General features: G+C 39.9%; 1 protein-coding gene across 15 annotated transcripts in view; it reads left to right on the top strand.

The window, feature by feature from the left end:
• Positions 1-20,965, top strand: part of RIMS2 (regulating synaptic membrane exocytosis 2) — a gene marked incomplete at its 5' end in the record, with an annotated part of 603,587 nt that overhangs the window by 12,167 nt on the left and 570,455 nt on the right. For 14 of the 15 annotated variants that reach the window (XM_079901300.1, XM_079901281.1, XM_079901291.1 and 11 more), the window contains 3 exons: positions 6,374-6,421; positions 11,808-11,876; positions 15,106-15,188. The exons of the other annotated variant lie outside the window; for it this stretch is intronic. The remainder of the gene's footprint in view (positions 1-6,373; positions 6,422-11,807; positions 11,877-15,105; positions 15,189-20,965) is intronic. 15 annotated transcript variants of the gene reach the window in all.

Genomic DNA, 20,965 nt, shown 5'->3' with positions numbered 1-20,965 from the left:
GTGAAAGTAACCGTTAGGCAGAATTTCTTTGCTGCCCTTGCAAATGCTTTTGAAATCCTTGGCTGAAATTCTACCCTTTCATTAAAAGAACACTTTAGTAAATTATCAGAAGCAGGGTGCAGTGGGCATTTGTCCTCTTTGTGGCTGCCCAGTATCTACTCTGATGGAATCCATTCTGTGTGATTATTGGAAGTGACAGAGCCAGACGTTCCCTTTCCCCATTCCCTTATGGGAAAAGCCAATTAGATGTTTCTGCCCAGCGCTTTGAATCTGGGGCTAGTGAAACTATCACACAGGGACAGTTTTGAATTCACACATGGAGGTGCATCCAGCAGCAGCAGAAGGCAAACATGGCTGTCATGTCCATTGAGACATCACAAACAGACGATTCTTGCAGTGGGAATTTGGCCTGCTCCCTAATTTTCCCTGGCTCCTCTCAAATTTCCAGCCTTGGAGTCTAGCCTTCCTGTCAATCTATGACCTATCCTCTACCTTTCCAACAAATTCCTTTTCTGCTGAAGTTAGCAATAGTCAGTTTCTGTTTTTTTAAGAACAAGCATATAGCTCTGAGCCAATTAATTCATTAGGAAATTACCATTTGGTAGTTACATTAGAAATAACTATTAATTTTTCTTAAGTAAATCTTGCCTTTCAGAGAATTAATTTTTTTTAAAAAAAGAAAAACAGTTGAGTGAGAATCCTACAAAGAATGGTAAGCCCTGTATTGATTTGGGTATCTTGCATATGAACTGCCTCTTCTGATTTCAATGGGGACTCTTTTTTGTTCCTGTTGGGAATGTATCTTTCCCTTTCTCTTTCCATTTGTAAGTCTGTCTTGCTTTTCTCAAGACTATTTTTTTGGGACTTTCGTGGTGGTGCAGTGGTTAAGAATCCACCTGCCAATGCAGGAGACCCAGGTTCGAGCCCTGGTCTGGGAAGATCCCACATGCCACGGAGCAACTAAGCCCCTGTGCCACAGCTACTGAGCCTACGTGCCACAGCTACTGAAGCCCACGCGCCTAGAGCCTTTGCTCTGCAACAAGAGAAGCCACTGCAATGAGAAGCCTGCGCACCGCAACAAAGAGTAGCCCCCGCTCGCCACAGCTAGAGAAAGCCTGCGGGCACCAACGAAGACCCAATGCAGCCAAAAAGAAATTAATTAATTTTTTTAAAAAAGACTATTTTTTTCTCATTGTTCAATCCCTGCCCTACTCCACATTCCTGCCACTGATCCACAGATTAGCCCCAGTTGGTCAAGGAAGAGAGATTCCATAGAGAGAGCACAAAGGAAGGGAATCTGCGGCAGCATCTGGGAAGGGGAGAAGGGGCAGGAAGGAAAGCCTATCACATTTCTACTTTAGTAAACTTCACTTTCCTACATTCCCTGGGCAGTTTCTGCTTTCCACTCTTGGGGTAGAGAAATGAGAAAGGGGTAAAGGTAGAAGAGGAAAGAAAACCTTGTTGCCATAACTCCTATCCTCAGCCCCTTATTTCCAACTAGACTGCAAAGACCTTTGTATTGTTTGTTGTTGATTTCTCAGCACATAAACAATCTAACATGCTAGACTGAGCTTGCTGAATAAATGTGATTGATCACTTCAACATGATTTATATAGATTCTTATTCTAGCTATATTAAGGCTTAAAATAAATTTTTATGAACTGGTTTGGGAAGTCATTCATGATTTGTAACTTATTCTATTAGAAATTATATTCCAAGAGTCAAATAGTAGTCTTACAAATAAACTTCTATAAGGCAAGTTCGGGTAGACTAGACACTGCCTTTCCAGTACTAATGTTGCCAGTGATGATTTAGTAGGTAAAGGAGACTTCAGCTCAAAGTTGATTTGTGTTGATGAAGAAAATATTAACAGGATCTTAATATATGAATTGGCTAATAACTTTTCTCCATTTAAAAATTATCTGCTCGGGCTTCCCTGGTGGCGCAGTGGTTGAGAGTCCGCCTGCCGATGCAGGGGACACGGGTTCGTGCCCCGGTCCGGGAGGATCCCACGTGCCGTGGAGTGGCTGGGCCCGTGAGCCACGGCCGCTGGGCCTGCGCGTCCGGAGCCTGTGCTCCGCAACGGGAGAGTCCACAACAGTGAGAGGCCCGCGTACCGCAAAAAAAATATATATATATCAGCTCAAATTTTACCTTCATCAGTAAATCTGCACCAGAGAGCTAAAGTGAATTTTAGTAAAATATTTAAGAAGTGGTTTTGAAAGTGGCAAAGAAACCTCAGGAGCCTCCCTCCCCACAACCACCCACATTCCTCTTCCTACTGTCATCCTAGGCATCAATCCCTGCCTTCTCCTCCAGCTACCATACCAGCATCCTACACGCAACCTCCGGCTTCTTCTATCTGCCCTGCAACTTGCTAGCATTGTTCCACTAATTAGTTTGATAATTACCCAGACGCTAGATTTCTACCTTTGGATGTCCCGGGCTCTTCCCTGTCTTTCCATTAGTAATTAAGTCCTAAGTACCTTCTAATTATCTTCGAGTCTTCCCTCTCCTCTCCATCCCTACTGTCAACACCCCACCAATCTAGCCTTCCACCAAACTTCACTCAAAGTACAATTAGGAAGCAAAGTCTTCCTAATAGGTCTTTTTACATAAATTTCTCCCTCTTCTAATTTGTTTTCTACCATTTGGCCAAAGTAATCTTTTTAAAAAAGCAAATTTCACCATGACTCTCCTGTGTTGAAAAGCTTTTCCATAGCTGACTGTTGCCATTAAAATGAAGTCCAGGGTTCTCAACACGGTCTGCTCTCTCAATTAACATCACACCTCCACCTTGTGCCACACTCCTCCTCCATCTCTGCGTTCACCTAACTGAACTTCTCTCAGTTCTTTGATCACATTGTGCGTTCTCCTGCCTCAAAACTTCCACAGTGTGTTCCTTCTGCCCTCAGGGCTTGTCCCAAATTCTTCAGATTTTCTCAAGCACCATTTCCTCAGAGAAAACTTTCTGGACCCCATAGGGCAGGAAGTTCCCTCATTTCGAAATCTCTGGGCGCGCTTCTCTGAGAGCTCAAAGGGGAAACAGACCATGTCTTATCCTCAGCTGTATTCTCAGCTCCCTGACCTGCTTTGTCACATCCCTGAAAAAACCCCTCTTCCCAATATCCTGAGTAGATGTTATTTCTTTCATTCTTTTCTCATTCGGACTCTCTCTAAGCGAAAGGTATTCAACAGTTAACCGACAGGCCTGGCAGTCAATGAGAGAGGTCTCTAATCAACCTATTTCAATAAGTAATTTTAGAGAGAAAGAATAGCACAGTAGTAACATCGTGGTCCCTCAAGTTAGACTGCTTGGGTTCAAATCCTGACTTTGCCAATCACAAGGAGTATAACCCTGGGTAAATTACTCAGCCTCTAGTCCTGACTGAGTTTCTTCATCTGTAAAGTGGTAGGGATGTTGGGAGAATTAAGTGAAATAACATATGTCAAACACTTAGTGCCTGGCATAAAACACATGCTATGCAAGTATTAGCTATTACTTCTTAACCATGGACTCTGCACCACATTAGACTAACAAAGTTAGGCCTGCGAGGGGAGGGCTTATGCTGGTCTTGTTTAGTTTGGTTTTCCCAATCACTTGCCCAGTACCTAGCACTAAGCAGTTGTCCACTAAATACTTACAGCATGAAATCAAGTATGACCAAGTGAATGATTATCATTTGTTATACATCATCATAGTGGAGAATAGCAGAGAAGGGATCTAACTTTTACTGAGCAATTTCCCTAAGCCTCCTCTCCATATCTGAAAATGGTGGTAATATCTTCTTCACAGGAATCTTGTGAGATTTCAGTGACAATTGAGTATGTAAAATACTTATTCCAGTGCCCAGCACTCTTAGCTCACCACTTATGGGCTAGCTATTACTATTCTCCAAGTTTGGAAGCTAGTAGGTCTAACTCTTTCTTTCTCTCAGTTCCAATATTAGATTCTCACGTCTGCAACTTTGGCCCTTCTTCATTATGGCATTTGTGACAAGATGATTTTCTGTCTTCTCAGCCTCTGATTGTTGTTGTAAAATGTCTATGAAAGGTCAGCAGACTCTTCTGCCTTCAATATTAGCCAACGCTTTCCGCGTCTGGAGCTTACTCCATCCTTATGGGTATTGGGAAGATAAATGGAAATGATTAAGATGTACTTTCCAAAATATAAAACATTGTACTATAAGAGTTTGCCAAAGGGAATTAATATAACCAGATATCTGTAGAAGAACTTTATGAAGACCCTGTGTATCTCTCAACCTTAATATCTAAGACTGTAGATACGATAGTCTGTAAACAGCATGTAAAAGCAAATTTATTAAAGTCTGGGACAACTGCATTACCAAGCTGTACACAGCATGTTCTTTCTTCAGACGCTGAGATAAATGAAAAAAAATGGTTGCCATAGAGATAGTTAAACTATGCCCTTTGGCTAGCAGATTAGAAGTCCATTTCAACCTGGGAGAAGAGAATGTATTTTGCCTTTCCAGTGATATTTACAGATTATTCCTATCACAATTGCAACCAAGTTATTAAAGCTCAAAGGCTAAACCTCTAAACATTGCACTTTATGAAGACTTTTGTTCTTTTGCTAAAACTTATTTTTCCATTAATGTGCAAACCTTAAAGCTACTATCTTTTTTTCTCGGAAAATGTATTTTTGAAGTTCTTCCCCCTAAGATGTTATTAAACTCTTCCTTGAAATCTATTCTGCCACACAGTTGGCTTCATTTCCTTTGAAGCTCATATTTTATTTTTGAATCATTTGTCAGAGGCAATATGTAGTATCACAAAGGATGCGCCAGCACAGGAAATGCTTATGAAGCATGGAAAACCCACTTAATAATAACTCATACTAATCAGTTAGCAGGAAGATTTGTGGGTGGTCATATTCAGATCCTTTTGTAGTCAGTTAGTCTGTTCTTCAAAATTAAGAAAGTCATTACAAATCCGTAGCTGGGAAAATCTGCCAGCTGACGCAAGCATTTCCTGCAGGGCGGCAGTTTGTCAAGGTTAAGCTTACTTTGCCTGGTTGGGTAAGATAGGTTCTGTGGATAACAAAGAGGAAGCTGGATTTGTTTTGGAAATTGAATGTATTTTATGTCATCATAAATCTGACCACTGTTCCCTAAAATATTGCTGCATAAATCCATTTCTCAGGTGTGATAACTTAAAAGAGATTTGTATTCCCTAGGGAAAAAATAATTTCCCTCCTTTCCTGGCATTGGGTATTCAGTCACAGCCTTCCATTGCCCAGGCCAAGGTTTAGGTAATTTCTTCCTTCGCTTATGCTGGTGGTGACTATTTATAATCTGTGTGTGTGTGTGTGTGTGTGTGTGTGTAAGTGTATGTGTTTAATTGGGCATTTACAGGGAGGAAGAATAGTAGGGACAAAATACTTGGCTAAAATAGCCTGAACTCCAAACCAGGACCCCTTAAATTTCTAAATTTGGGTGAGTAAATGAACATGTGCCTCGTTTCTCATCTTCCCCTCATCCCCAATCTCCACTGTCTTTCTCTTAAATGTAGGAAAACCAAACGAGTCAATATGCATGAAGATATTTTAGGACCTGAAAAGGAAGGCCACAGACCATTTAAAGTAGATCAGTTTTCCTTTTTTCTGAAATGAAGTGGAAACAAGCATCTTCACACTTTCTAGATTAAGAGAGTTGGAAAAGGAGTCATACATTGTCCATGTTCTTGTTATTATCCATAAAATCGGTTATTTTACTTCTCCATCTAAGAATCTTTTTAATGTTTGTACAAGGAAAAGTGTGGCAAACAATGAAATAAGACCAGCCTAAACCCATTCCCCGCCCTCTTCCCCATTCCCAACCTTCCACTAGGGAGGCTAGAAATGCTAAATATTTTCTTTCTACCAGGCTTACAGTTAGGTCTGGCCCTGTGACCTGTTCTGGTCAATATGGCATAAGCAGAGATCTACTGTGAGCCTTCCAGGAAAGCTTTTTTTTCCCTAAAAAGGGGCAGATGTGGCTGATGCCACCTTCTTCCTTCCAGCACTTATCCATCTTTCATTATGTCTTAAATGTGAACGTATCTGGTATGGTGGTAGCCATATTGTGACCATGAGTCCAAAGTATGAGGCTAAGTAGGATGGAATAGAAAGATAGAAAAGGCCAGGGTCATTGATGGCATCATTCAGCAGGAAATCTGACCTCCTGTCATCTAATTCTGTGAGACAAATAAATCCCTACTGGTTTAAGCTACTGTTAGTTTGATTTTCTGAATACTTACAGCCGAGAAAACATCTTAACTGATACCAGACTTGGTTTGAGTTTCAGTCTAACCACCTCCCACCCTACCCCAAAGGATAAACGTAACTTTTCATTTTATTTCTTGTCTATTTTAGGTGAGATTGTTCCATCTGTAGTGATCATTATAAGCTTTTTTCAATTCGGTAAGTAAACTCGACTTTTCCAAAGGGTGGAAGAGAGGTGATAGTTTAGTGTTATGGAAACATTTGCACATTATCAAGCTGTGCATGTAACACAGTTCAAGAATCATCCTTAGGGTGGTAATAATTTTTAACCAGCTTGGGAAATGAGGCCAGTTACAGAAAAGAGCAAATTTGAAGTTAATTCCTTTTAATCAGAGGTTCAGGTGGCTCATATCAAAGCATTTCTTTGTGTGTAAGTTAATAAAACTGACTTCCATACAGTAGAAAGCACATCTTCCCTGTAAGGATTCTTCGTTTTTTCTACCCCAAATCTGTATCCCTGGGAATAGAACCTGCTCTCCTGGCAGATTCACCTGCTTTTAGTAGAGTGATGTACAACTCTTCTAAAGCACTTCTCCTATTGATTTCCCCTGGTCCTAATTAGTACTCCTCAGAATAGTAGATGTACTTCTATAGTTTCTAAGCTGTCAGCTGCAGTGCCATGTATCTATCAGCTTCATCACCTGACACTATCAAGTTCCCCAGGATCTCCTAGTCACTTTGGATAGCCAGTCATGTTCAAATTAATGCCACTTGTTCTGAACCAATTCTCCATCAGTTATGGGGAAACAGTGCTAAATAATTTATACTCCTATTTAACAGATATCAGCTAAACTTTGAGCACACACACTCATAAAAAGGATTCCCCTGAAAAGATAGCCTTTTATGGTTCTTTAGAAAATTATTCCAATTCAATGGGCTGTATACTCCATCAGAAGTCATGGCTATAACAATGGGGCATTCTGTTGATTCTGGCTTCACACTTGCATGTCAGATCATTAAGTAACAATCATCGACTGCTTTTGGTTTTAAACTGAGGTTAAATTCACATAACATAAAATCGACCAGTTTGAAGTGTACAATTCATCGGCATTTAGTATATTCACAATGCTGTGCAACCACCACCTCTATCAAGTTCCAAAACATTTTCATCACCCCAAAAGAAAACCCATACCCATGAAGCGGTCACTCGCCATTACCTCCCTTCAGTCTGGAGCAAGCGCCGATATGCTTTTTGTCTTTGTGGATTTACCTATTCTGGATATTTAATATAAATGGAATCATTCAATATGTGACCTTTTGTGTCTGGCTTCCTTCAACTAGCATCATGTTTTTGAGGTTTATCTACATCATAGCAGGTATTGGTACTCTATTTCTTTTATGGCTGAATAGTATTTCACTGTATTCATATACTACATTTTGTTTATCCACTTATTCATTGATGAACATTTGGGTTGTTTTCACCTTTGGGCTATTGTGAATAGTACTGCCGTAGACATTTATGTGAGAGTGTTTGTTTGAGTACCTGTTTTAAATTCTTTTGGCTACATACATTGAAGTGGATCTGCTAGTCATATGATAATTTTGTTTAGCTTTTTGAGGAACCACCGCACGATTTTCCACAGCAGCTGCACCATTTTAGTTATCCATCAGCAAGGTACAGGAGTTCCAATTTGTTCACATCCTTACCGACACTTGTTTTCCTTTTTAAAAATTATATCCATCCTACGGACTTCCCTGATGGCACAGTGGTTAAGAATCCGCCTGCCAATGCAGGGGACACGGGTTCAAGCCCGGGTCTGGGAAGATCCCACATGCCGTGGAGCAACTAAGCCCATGTGCCACAACTATGAGCCTGCGTGCCACAACTACTGAAGCCCGCGCGCCTAGAGCCCATGCTCCCAACAAGAGAAGCCTCCGCAATGAGAAGACCCGCGCACCGCAACGAAGAGTAGCCCCCGCTCGCCACAACTAGAGAAAAGCCCGCATGCAGCAGCGAAGACCCAACACAGCCAAAAATAAATAAATAAATTTACTTAAAAAAAAAATTATATCCATCCTAGTGGATGTAAAGTGGCATCTCATTGTGGTTTTGACTTGCATTTCCCTAATGATTAATGAAGTTGAGCATCTTTTCATGTGCTTGTAGGCTATTTGAATGTCTTCTTTGGAGAAAAGTCTATATAGATCTTCCTCGACTTCTGGTGGGGCTATGTCCCAATAAACCCACTGTAAAGTGAAAATATCATAAGTCAAAAATGCATTTAATATACCTAACCTACTGAACATGATTCAGCCTAGCTTACCTTAAACATACTGAGAACAATTACATTGACTTACAGTTAGGCAAAACCATCTAACACAAAGCCTATCTTATAATAAACTGCTGAATATCTCATGTAACTTATTGAATACTCTACTGAAGATGAAAAACAGAATGGTTGTATGGGTACAAAATGGTTGGAAGTGTATCGATTGTTTACCCTCATGATCTCGTGGCTGACTGGGAGCTGTACCTCACTGCCAGTGCCCAGCATTGTGAAAGTATCCTACTGCATATTGCTAGCTAGCCCCAGGAAAAGAATAAAATTCAAAGTACGGTTTCTATTGAATGTGTATCATAAAGTCGAAAAATCACCATAAGTTAGGGATCATCTGTACATCTCTTTGCCCATTTTTTAATTGGTCTATTTATTTTTCTGTTATTGAGTTGTAAGAGTTCTTTATATTTTCTGGGTACAAGTCCCCTCTTGGATATGTGATTTGCAAATTTTCTCTCCAGTTATGTGTATTTTTTCAGTTTTTGACAATGTCCTTTGATGCACAAAAGTTTTAAATTTTTTTAAAAAATAAATTTATTTATTTATTTATTTATTTATTTTTGGCTGTGTTGGGTCTTCGTTTCTGTACGAGGGCTTTCTCCAGTTGTGGCAAGCGGGGGCCACCCCTCACCGCGGTGCGCGGGCCTCTCACCTCTGCGGCCTCTCCTGCTGCGGAGCACAGGCTCCAGACGCGCAGGCTCAGTAGTTGTGGCTCACGGGCCCAGCCGCTCCGCGGCACATGGGATCCTCCCAGACCAGGGCTCGAACCCGCATCCCCTGCACTGGCAGGCAGACTCTCAACTACTGTGCCACCAGGGAAGCCCCAAAAGTTTTAAATTTTGATGAAGTTCAATTTATCTATTTTTTTCCTCTATTGCTCATGCTTTTGGTGTCATAGCTAAGAAGCCATTGACAAACCCAAGGTCATGAAGATTTACCACTGTGTTTTCTTCTAAGACTTTTATAGCAATAACTACTTTTGTGAAGTTAGCCCAGCGTGACCACTTAAAAGAAAAGTAAAAATAAAGTTTATGTACTAACCTGCTCCAGACAGAGCTTATTTAGTGATAAAGACTTTGTTTTCAGTACTGTATAATTAGAAGTTGGTTCTGGATTTTGCTACCTAGCTACCTAGACATCACCTTGTTCTCTTAGCATCTAATTAACAGAGTTTGTTAACTGATGAGCTAAGTGGGCAAAAGACAGTTTAACAAGAAGATCAGCATAGCCCATGGAAGACAGGCAGATGGTTTGGTGACAAGAAGCCAGTCTCACCAAATGAAGGCTTCTAGCACAAACCAGTCTTTGCTATGTTTCAAAATACTCTACCTACCACATAAACTCATTTCATTTCTTAAAATACTCCATTAGTGAATATCTTTCATTGAATATCAAGGCAGAGCCTCCATTAGTAAGATGTTAGATGTAGCTTTGAGATGAGTAATAGGAACCCCTCAGAATGCTATCCAACGAGCAGAGCCAGCCTTTGGAAAACTGGACCAGAGATTAAGTTTGTCTTTAGTACCCGTTTACCTACTGAGGTTTCAAAGAAAGATAGGCTAGCCTTCTGATCAACCTGGGCCCCAACTATGAATGATTTTCTTAGTAGCGCCTCCACAGATGTTCAGCCTTGCAGGTTGAAAAATTATTTTTTTACTTCTTAAAAAATTGTTCAAGTCTAGGGGCAACTCATTCATTCTAACTTAACTCAGAAGAGGCTGATTTATAAGTTAGGATGCCAATTTCAGAATTTACAGAATTTATGTATATCCAGATGCCAACATTGGCTATTTGCTTCAACTTCTCTCTCTTAGTGGTAAATCCAATTGGGAGACAAAATGTTGGTGCTACATTTTGGTAGAAACTCAATAAGGATGTGTGCAGTGGGTCCAAGTAGGCTGGATCTTTACCTGTTCTTCATAGTATGTGGGTACTTGAATATAAATGTTAGTTGATTTTCTCCAAAGAGGGTCTGTCTTTCAACAGGTACACTGTTCATTCCCATCCACAGCTTTTCTTTATGGTGTGTTGTAGCCTGAATAAAAGCATATTCAGTGTATCCAGGAACAATCAATCACTCCATACACTTCCTTCCATACCAGGGGAGAGCTTGCTCTTCTATTAATCTAAAGCCCTCTTACAAATGGCTACCCACCCTGGCTTACACTTTGAGTAATCAGTGGTTTCAATAACTTAAAAATAAGTCCCTGAGCCACCCAAGTAGGAGGGAATTAATGATGCTATATTTTTCCTCCTTTTTCCTCTCAAAAGGGAAGGAACCTGAAGAAAAAGTTCTAAGTGCATTTAGTACTTACTTTCTTACACACCAAACCACAACATTACTGTAGACAAACAATATATTGATATACCTTAGGGTTTCTCAGAATGGGATCTGTGTATCACCAGTTGTACAATACACAGGTTGATTTATTCTGTCACACAGATGAAGAACTTTTAAGGTTATACATTTACGTTAATATATGTTAGAAAAAGATGTAACTAGCTTATCAAACTCATGGGGTCATAGATACTATTGTTTAGGATGAAGCTAAAGTGTGAAAAAATTAATTGTTTTAAAGAATTACATTAAACAGAGTATAAGTGGTATGAGGATATGGCCAAGATGATAAAGGTAGTTCCCAAAGACTAAAATTGGGGAAACCCTGAACTTATTTCGTATATTAAGTAACAGTTCTAGCAGCATTTATGTAATCTGTCTTCATAGCTGATTTAATACATCCAACTAATCAAATGCTATTCCCTATCTTCTACTTAGGTTCTAAATGCTTACCCCTCAATTGCTTGACGTTACAAAGTATCAACTTCATTGGGAAAAAAAATGCTTGCTATATATAGCAAGCTCCACATGGGACGTCTTCTCCCAATTTTCCTCTTCATGCAGGCATTTAGATTCAGGTGTTATCTATAAATGCACTCCCTTGTGATTATGCCTCATCCTAACTTTCTCTTATCAGTAGGTCAGCCTTGCCTTTCTCTGAGTCTTTCTTTCTGTTCACCCACTCCTGAGCTGCATCTCTTGTGAAACTTCCATTTAGCAATTTATTTTCCTATCTGGCCCTAAATGTACATCATTTTCCTCATCCGTGACATTCATATCTGCTCCTCTTCCTAGTTCTCTCTGCCTACTGCAACACTTGTTGAAAATAATAACAACAAAAATAGTTAGATGTAATTACTGGCTATTTTTATAAAATTAAGTGTACCTTGCCCCTGTTCTATTCTAGGTATAGTCTAACTAAATAATTGACATTGGTCCTCTGAAGCCAAAGTGTCCTGCCATCTGGGGATGCTGGGTAAGTCTAATATCAGCTTTCTCTCTTGCCTTCCTTTTCTCAGGTCTGAGGCCGACTTCCAATCCTCCTGTTATGACAGCACAACAAGAATCTGAGGCATTTGACAATATCACTGAGTGGACTAGTTTTTTGAGAAACCCAGTGACTTTCTTAATTGGACTAAGAGACAATGGCTCCATTCGGGACATGTTTTTAAATCACTGAAAGTGAGTCATTTTTGCAGATGCAGTCCTATCCAAATTTTTTAGTTTGAATATCAGAAGCTAACCTTTCCTTGACCTCTTCCCCAAATTTTGGAGCTGTATCCTTTCTGGAGCCTTAATGAATTACTGTAATCTCCCATGTGTTTCCTAACCATCTCTGCATCCAGGTCCTAGGCTATGCCCTACGATAGGGTCTTCCTGTCTTAATCAGGTGCCAAATGTAAAGCAGTCTTGGCTAACAAGATTTTTGATCATTAAACTTGTGACTGAAAAAAAGATAACCCTTCCCCAGTGAATGTGTGGATTTAAGGATCTAGTGCTCTTGTTCACATGGAAGCAAGAGTAACTGAAATGTAAATGGGCTTTATGTTTTATCAGGAGGGATAGGATGGGGGTAAGACAGGAATAAAGACACAGACCTACTAGAGAATGGACTTGAGGATATGGGGAGGGGGAACGGTAAGCTGTGACAAAGCGAGAGAGAGGCATGGACATATATACGCTACCAAATGTAAGGTAGATAGCTAGTGGGAAGCAGCCACATAGCACAGGGAGATCAGCTCAGTGCTTTGTGACCACCTAGAGGGGTGGGATAGGGAGGGTGGGAGGGAGATGCAAGAGGGAAGAGATATGGGAACATATGTATATGTATAATTGATTCACTTTGTTATAAAGCAGAAACTAACACACCATTGTAAAGCGATTATACTCCAATAAAGATGTAAAAAAAATATAATTATCCATTTCAAAAAAAAAAAAAGAGGGATAGGATGAAGGTTCTGGAAGTCCTGGAGGTAAAACTATGAGAGGAAAAGATGGATAAAATGAAAGGTAGAAGTTACTTAAAGAGACACTTGGGGAAAGTTCCAGAGGCATGAGGAACCAGAGCAGGAAGGACACTAGGAGAGTCCAGTGCGAGAAGTACATTAGCTTTATACAGATAAGTTGTCTAGAAAAGGCTTAGAAGGAGGAAGAAGCAGTTTAAATCACTTCACCTGAATAGGCCTAGGGCTCCTGAGATTAGAAATTTGATAAAGAGGTTTAAGATAGAATCCAAAGAGAACTGTTCAAGCAGTATCCAGAAGTTGCAGAGAGAAAGCTGTTTTCATTTGGGACCAAGGGCAGTGCATAGTGGCTAGAACTGAGCTGAATCACCAACTGACGAGGCAGTGAATTTTGAGTAACAGTCTGTTAAACTTGGGTTTAATGAGTTAAGAAGCATCAAACTGGTTTAAGTAGCCAGACTGTACTCCTATCACTCTGGATAATTTATATCCTGAAATTTTTGCACTGCAGAACAAAGCCATGCTGAAATGTAAGTGACTGACTGCCTGAGATGAGATAACAAGACTCAGAAAGGAGGGGAAATTAGAGACAAAAATTAATTAATTAATTAATTAATTAAAAGCAAAGCCACAGTCCATATGACAGGTGATGATGCCAAAACTTACCAGTCAGGGAATTCTAGGAAGATACTCTCTGGGGGTTATTCTGATATATTTTTGTCCCAAGGTATAAAAAAGATTATTTTGGGGTATGAGATCTTTCTAGTTCCCTCCAAATCATGTCTAGTCCTGAGAATGAACTGGAATGGGTCAAAATGTACCTTTTTCCCCAGCGCGCACTGAAATCCAATGTGTGACTGCAGCATAGTGAAAAACGTTTTACATACATTTTCCTTCAAATCAGATTTTCCCTATGTCTGAGGTTAAACCAAAGAAACATGTTCCAATTCTTTATTCTCTTTCTACCGCAATTGCTCCATTCTTCCCTACAGGCAGAGGTTCATGTAGCCATATAGGTTTGGTGAGCAATGATATGTTTTTGATTAGTTGTAATTCAAATGACTTTTAAATTATTTTGTTGGCGGTGTGATTAAACTCCAAACACATTTTTCTTAGAGCTCCTCTTCCCCAAAGACCAATTCTGTTTTAGCATAGAGGATTTTTGTAGCCTTGTTTTTAAAACAAAGCTGCTGATTGAGTCCAGTGGTTAACACAAGCAACACAAAATTTTGACTTTAGAATGTGGAAAAGGTTTGGAAGTTATTAAAAGGAAGTGACTTGGGTGGTAGAAACAACTCTCTAAGTGAACAAAAGAAAACAGGGCATATGACACTGTGCTATCTCAGAAATGGGAGACCCATACCCGTGTCCAGTGTCAGTAAAAGATGGCATCTGGTTCAGAGACAGCCATCAGCCAGATAAGGCAAACCTGGGGATACTCTCCTGGGCTCTTATTTAGTGCCCTGCCCTCACTCACTGTGGTGGGAGAAAACCCCAAGGGGCAGTCAGACAAGGGAAAAAGAGATGGTCCATATTGCAGGTAATAAGAACTTCGTAAACATACCCTTGGCAGCAGAAGTGCAGGCAGAAATTGACATGTAAGCCTAAGGAAGCAAGTGGAGTGGGTAGGGGTGGTGGATAAGGCTGTTTTTGAGAAGGGAACAGCCACATAGAAAAGCTGCTACACTTTGTCTTTCATCTCAACCGTTTCTCAGTCTTTTTAAAAATTATTTTATTTATTTATTTATTTGGTTGTGTCGGGTCTTAGTTGCTGCTGCAAGTGGGCTCCTTAGTTGTGGCTCTCAGACTCCTTAGTTCCGGCATGTGAACTCTTAGTTGCGGCATGCATGTGGGATCTAGTTTCCTGACCAGGGATGGAACCCGGGCCCCCTGCATTGGGAGCGCAGAGTCTTAACCACTGCGTCACCAGAGAAGTCCCCCCCGTTTCTCAGTCTTGATTTCACACTGTTTTCTCTACATCTTCCCATAATGGTACTAATAACTGCCAAGCCTCATGATAGGAAATTGTTGGAAAAAAGCCACACTATAGTTGATACCTAAAACCTTTCATCTCCAAGGCAAATTGAGAACTCCTGTACCCCTCCTGCCTCCTCCAATTTCCTTCCCAAACATAAACACATATGTGCGCATGATATTCAAGCTGTTTGTAGTCCTTTGTGACTTTTTTCCCCCACCATGGTTTCACTGATGTTCATCTGTAAATGTTTTCTGTCCCTATAGAATGGCCCTGTTCAGACACCATGTACTCTCCATTACGCATATATTGATACAGTCAGTGGATATTCATGGAGAATAACCTGCAGGTGGGTGTGATCTCCCTCTGTGTCTGCAGCTCCCAGGGTTTCTAAACTCTCTCACTAGCCCACACTCAGCCTTTAACAATTCATTACAAAATTAGTTGTAGCCTTCTTACCTGCTTGTGCTGCACCTGGAGTTTCTCCCTTTTGTGCTCTGCCACGAGTGAGCCTGTGTTCTTGACCTCTCTCTCCTTGGAAGTTTCTGTCTTTCTTTGGATTTCAATGTACTTTTTTTGCCCTGTGATATCAGCTGTTTGATGGGCTTAAGAAAAGGTATGATTATGTTGATCGACCTGCTTTTTCTTTTTATTAAGGTGGAAACAATATTCTTTTCAGCTCTCTCCATCCTAGATAGAAGTGGAATTATGTTTACTTTTAAATATATTTGATTTGGGCTGATGGCAAGATAAACATGCAGATATTTCTAAGAAGTAGTTACAAATGTGAGACATAAGACATGAAAATTCAGGTGTCACCTATAGATGTGGTCATCAGAACTGATAGAATAGATATTTTTTTTAAATTTATTTATTTTATTTATTCATTTTTGGCTATGTTTGGTCCCCGTTGCTGCACGTGGGCCCTCTCCAGCCGTGGCAAGCGGGGGCTACTCTTCGTTGCAGTGCGTGGGCTTCTCATCGCGGTGGCTTCTCTTGTTGCAGAGCACGGGCTCTAGGCGCGTGGGCCTCGGTATCTGTGGCTCACGGGCTCAGTAGTGGTGGCTCGCGGTCTCAGTAGTTGTGGCTTGCAGGCTCAGTAGCTCCGCGGCATGTGGGATCTTCTGGGACCAGGGCTTGAATCTGTCCCCTGCATTGGCAGGCAGATTCCCAGCCACTGCACCACCAGGGAAGTCCTAGAATAGATGATATTTTAGGGGAAGAACAAACTGGAAAAAAAAGCTAATGGTTGGAGAGACAGAATGAAATCATTGAACTCACTGTAAAAAGAATAATGTTTTGTATATTTGATGGCAGGTGGATGGTTGAACAAAATAATAATTATACTTTATAGTCTGCCATTCCAGTTTTATATCTGGTTTCCTGCTATCTGAGCCTTTTAGTTAAGCAGAACTGTTCCTAGAAAATCATCTGAAAGTTTTTCCTCTCTTCTTTCACAGCTAGTTAATATTGATACATCCTGGCTTTATCAGCAAAGAAAGAAATCACTAATTCTTTTTTTTCAAATTTCATTAATTATTTAAAATGGTGCTGCTCCAAATAGCTAAAGACTAACAAGAAAAACCAATGGTGATTCATTCATTTCCTCTGCCAGCCCAAGGGCTCATGATGGCAGCAGCATGAGGTTAATTCTGGAATCACAGGCTGCTTGCCTGAGAATTGTTAGTTTTACTGCTCTTCTCTTCTGGGTGGGGAGTTCCCACTGATTGCATATGCAGAATGGTAGATAAGAATTAGGCTTTCTAATTGGGAGTTAGGTATCTTGAGCAAAATTAGGGATGGTGTAGGTAGGGTGGATTAGGTTGAAATGACAAACCCCCAACAAAGCCCTTAAAATATACACACATACTAGATAACAAAGCCAGTATCCACCCTCAAGAACAAGGTAAATCACCAAAAATCTGCAATGTCCTACTAGTTTTCTGGCAATAGCAGCATAGTATGATAATTAAAGTAATTAAGGCTCTGGACTCTGGGTCTAAATACTGGTTGCATCACCCGCTAGCTGTGTAACCTTGAAAAGTTATTTTGACCTCCCCAAGTTTCAGTTTCCTCTCATGTTATATAGGGGTTAATAAGCATAACAAACATGCATCAAATATATGCTATGTACAGTGTCTACTCACTTATTTTTTTATTTTGAGAGTGCATAGAATTCTTTATTTAGACAACAAAGTATATGTAAATATTTATTTTTGATTTAACAAACTGCAAGAAGGGTCAGAACAAAGTATTCTGACTTAAGCTCCAAAAGGGATAAAAAAGACAAAAAAGAGAGGCAAAGATAAATGGGACACAGTGAATAGGTTTAACACATGTAGCTGGAGTCCCAGGAGGTGAGAGAGAAGGGGGGAGAAGTTTATATTGCCAGACCCTTCTCTAAGCACTTTACAGATATAACCAATTTAATCCTCATAAAACCTCTATGAGGTAGGTACTCTTCTGGCCACATTCATTTTACAGAGGAGGAATCCGAGGCACTGATAAGTTAGGTAACTTGCCCAGGGCCACTTAGCTCCTAAGTAATGGAGCTGAGATGTAAACCCAAGCAGCCTGTTTTCACAGCCCACATTCTAAACCAGTCCAAACCTGAGGACATTATATGTATTAACTCATGAAATGCTCACCCAAAAGCCCTATAAGATAAGTACTATCATTATCCTCATTCTCTGGGTGAGAGAGGTTAGGTAATTTGCCCAAGATGACACAGCCAGCTAATTGATGGGGCCAGGATACAATCCCAGGCAAATCTACCTCTAAAGCCCACCGTCAAAATCATCATGCAGTATCCCCTCTCAGTAACAGTACCTACATCATAGCGTTCTTGTTCTTGTGAGAATTAAATTAAGTATTTAAAGCACTTAGCCCATTGCCTGGCACACACTCAGATGTTATGCCTACTACTACCACTGCTACTACTGTTACTGGTTACCCTCTGATGGCTTGTGGCACAAGGAGCCATTGCAGTGAGGCAGGAATAGCATCAATGTATAAGACCATACCTGATATGACACCCTTGCTCTCTTGCTTTCTCTTCCTAAGAAGAGGGTCTTTGCTGGAGAATCTTTGTATCCCTCTTCATTTACCTTCAACACCTAACTGCAATATAGCAGGCGACTGGATACCAGAAAAATTTTAGGAAAAGAGAAAGGGTCATAAATCTTTTGCTGGGAGTTTTTAAAATTTGATAGAATTCCAGTCTATCTTAACTGACAGCAAGCTAACACAGAATACCACATCCCACTTCCCAAATGATGCCAAGGCATTTATAACAGCAAGAAGTTTTGTATAATCTTTACTCTGTGCCAAGTACTTTTCTAAGTGCATGTATGTTAATTTACATATTCCTCAGAAGAGCCTTATGCGGTGAGTGCTATTATTCTGTCCATTTTATAGAAGAGGTTCCCAAGACCATACAGTCGTTAAGTGGTAGAGCTGGAATTTGAACCCAGTTTGGCTCCAGAATCCAGGCTCTTGTGTTCCTCTTACATTGGTACTAGATTTAACACTCTTCCCATATTACTGACTACTGACATATCTTATAAAGGAAACAAAAGATTAAATATATAATTTAAAATACAAAGTAGGCATTTTTTATGAAGTTGTTTTTGGGTCCTCCCAAATTAAGGATGCCTCCCATCTCTCTCCATTAAATTGCATTTTGATTCTTTTACCTATAATGCTTTCAACCTTTCACCAAAGGTGAGATTCTTGATTTGTTCTGGATCCATTTGGGTGGGCTTTCTTGGCTATGGAATGGATAGAGGTATCTTCTTTCATCCACAGCCAAGCCTGTGGAGATAATCAGATGGGAGGTGCTGGGATGTTGTCCTCCTCTGCTTTTTTTTTTTGGGGGCTCGCCACTCGGCTTGTGGAATCTTAGTTCCACAGCAGTGAAAGCGCTGAGTCCTAACCACTGGACTGCCAGGGAATTACCACCCCCCTGCCTTTTATTACTTTGCCTAGGGTAGAAATTGTTGGCATATACTAGCAACCAATGACAACCTCATTTCACCTTATTTGGGATCGTAAGAGATCAATTTCTCCTAATTTATTTATGAAGAAATATTTATAATACATATGTATTGTATTTATATAATAACATGATATAAATATCAATACATAATATATAATGCATATATTATTCTATATATATTATGTAGATTGTATATAATATAAAAATATGTGTATATATCTCAAAAGACCAAGCAGGGCTTCCCTGGTGGTGCAGTGGTTAAGAATCCGCCTGCCAATGCAGGGGACATGGGTTCGAGCCCTGGTCCGGGAAGATCCCACACGCGGAGGAGCAGCTAAGCCTGTGTGCCACAACTACTAAGCCTGTGCTCTAGAGCCTGCGAACCACAACTACCGAGCCCGCGTGCCACAGCTACTGAAGCCTGCGTGCCTAGAGCCCGTGCTCCGCAACAAGAGAAGCCACCGTAATGAGAAGCCCGTGCACCGCAATGAAGAGTAGCCCCCGCTCACTGCAACTAGAGAAAGCCCGTGCGCAGCAACGAAGACCCAACGCAGCCAAAAATAAATAAATAAAATAAATTTATTGAAAGAAAAAAGAAAGAAATGAAACCACGATAATGCCAATGAGAAAATGGATACATTTTTGAAAATACTTTTAGAAATGAGAGGGCCTTTAGTATGGTACAAAGTACAGACTACATAGCAAAAGAATGATAATAAAGTTGACAACATAAAAAATTGAAACAGCAATATGAGAAAAATGCACCGTAAAAATATTCAAAAGAAAAAAGGCAAACTGGAAAATATGTTCTCAACACATAAGACAACAAAAGACCAATTTTCCTCATGTGCAATTAAGTTTAGAAATCAGTAAGAAAAAGACAAAAAAGGAGAAGCAAAGACATTTTGCAGTAACTCTCCACAAATGGCCAATAAACGTTTGTCATTCATAATTAAAGAAATAAGTATTAAAATAGCAGGAAGGTATTATTTTTCATCTATTAGACTGACAAAGATTAAAGAGAGTTGTAGTACCCAGTGCTGCTGAGGGTGTAGGGAAACAAGCATTCCTGCACAGTTGGTGGGAGAATAAGTTTGTGCAACCTTTGTTAGAAGACAGCATTGGCAATTATTTAAAAATGTAACGGGGAATTCCCTGGCCATCCAATGGTTAGGACTTGGTGCTTTTACTTCCCGGCCTGGGTTTGATCCCTGGTCAGGGAACTGAGATCCTGCAAGCTGAGAGGTGCAGCCAAAGAAAAAAAAAAAAAGTAACATACATCTACCATTTGACCTAGGAATTTCTTTTCTACATACCCTTGCATGAGTACACAAAAATGTGCAAAAAAATGTTAATTGTAGCTTTGTTTGTAATAGCAAGAAAACTGGAAATAACTTTAATGCTCATCAATAGAGGGTTGGTTCAATAAATTATGGAGCTCTGCTATAAATGGAAAACTATGCAAAATATTAAGGATGATGGAATCATACAGTACTAATATGGAAAGGGTTCCAAGGTATATTTTTAATTAAAAATGCAAATTGGTAGAACAGTATGTAAATTATGATCTCATTTGCCTTAAGTACATGCATATGCATAGACATGTTCTGAATGATTTTGGCAGAATCCGTTAATACTGGCTACCTCTCTAGAGTGGAACTGGGGATAGTGTGACTGGGGATAAAGAGGAAAACTTTTGAATTTTCTTTTGCCATGAGTATAGTTTATTTTTAAGAAGCTACTTAATATAAATAGTAAAAACTTATACCACACCAATACTGTATACATTTCTAAATTTGTACAAATTCCTAAAAATTTTTCCTAAATCATAATCTTCAAATTTAAATTTCAGTTTTTCTGTGAGTCAAAGCATTAAGAATAAACAAAGGCCCAACTCATTTTATACAACACTGGAGAAAAAGTGAGTTAAAAACATGGCCCCAAGTAGCTTATAACCTTCCTAGTAAAGCTTTAAAGAAAGAAATATTTCTTACTTGCCCTAACTCTAAGGAGAGAATGATTTCAGAAATAGGACGCATCCGTGTTGTTACAGCCAGAGTAACTGAAAAAGGCCTCTTTCTGGCAGTGGGACTTGAACTGAACTTTGAAAATGAGACAATTTAGTGAAC

This window comes from Stenella coeruleoalba, assembly GCF_951394435.1.
Source record: "Stenella coeruleoalba genome assembly, chromosome: 17".
NCBI classification, from domain to species: domain Eukaryota; kingdom Metazoa; phylum Chordata; class Mammalia; order Artiodactyla; family Delphinidae; genus Stenella; species Stenella coeruleoalba.
The sequence above is the reverse complement of the archived record's forward strand: the minus strand, read 5'-3'. Positions and strand labels throughout refer to the sequence as shown.